Genomic DNA, 1,098 nt, shown 5'->3' with positions numbered 1-1,098 from the left:
TGTTCCCGCTTCTTCATTTTAGTTAAACTGAACACTGAACTTAAAAGCCTCCAAGGCTTGTTCCGGGTGGGACTGATCTGAAAAACTCATTTGTGGGAAGAGAGAGAAAAGGGGTGTGGGAGGCAGTGCTGCGTTTGTCTTCACATTGTTTTTGGAGGGGATTGTCAGAAATTTAGTGTTTTGTTTGAGTTTTTTGACCAAATAAATTCTCTTTATAACATCCTGTGGTTGATTTCTTTTTTACCAAACTTCCGTACTTCCCTTGCATTAAGTTGTCAGATGCTCAAGCTTTCTCTTTGCTGCTGTGTTCAAGGAAGGTTGCACTGTGAGCAAATGCAGTTTCAACACCRTGAGAAGCACAGGAGTGTTGACAGGACTGTCCGAGGAATGCTGAACCGTGCCTCCCTGCCACATGTGGTGTGGTACGAAGCGAAGGAAAGCTTCCCCCCCAGCATCCACTGGGGGAAAGCCGTATGTCAAGTTATGTGCCCAAAGCTCCGAGTTTCTCTTTGAAAGGGCTCCTCTGTAGTGGTCACTTCGTTGTTACCTTCTGCCCAAATTCCATTGCTTGCCTTGGATGTTTCTGCAACTTGGTCTGCTGGCAGAAGCAGAAATTCTGGTATCCCAAAGTATTTGCAGAGACCTGGTGCAAGGCAAACTTTGCATTCCTTTCCCGCTTCAGAGAGAATACACCAGAAACGTCCTTGACCTTAGTGTAATCGTTTGTAGGGGATTTCAACCTGCTGCAGTATGAGGTGGAAAGTAGAGAGTCCTGGAGGTCATGTTCTCAAGGGATCACCTGCGTCCTAAARCCTGGAGGAGAAGAATACACTGTTGCAGACTTAAATGTGGTGCAGGTTTATGGACTTCATTCCCCCTGTCCAGAGCTTCATGCTATTGTTTTCAGTTATGTCAACTGCTCGTGCAGCCCTGTCCCATAGGAAGTCTTAGGTTGCTGATGGTGGAATTTCTCACAAGCTCCTCTACAGTACAAGCACAAGTTGTCTTACAAACACCTAGTCTTAATTTCAGAACCTTGACTTCCATATCTGCTACGTGGAAATATGAAGAGCAGCCTCATGTTTGGAAGAAGCGTTT

Source organism: Nothoprocta perdicaria, unplaced genomic scaffold, assembly GCF_003342845.1.
Source record: "Nothoprocta perdicaria isolate Ctin4 unplaced genomic scaffold, notPer1 scaffold_158, whole genome shotgun sequence".
Lineage (NCBI taxonomy): Eukaryota > Metazoa > Chordata > Aves > Tinamiformes > Tinamidae > Nothoprocta > Nothoprocta perdicaria.
The sequence above is the reverse complement of the archived record's forward strand: the minus strand, read 5'-3'. Positions refer to the sequence as shown.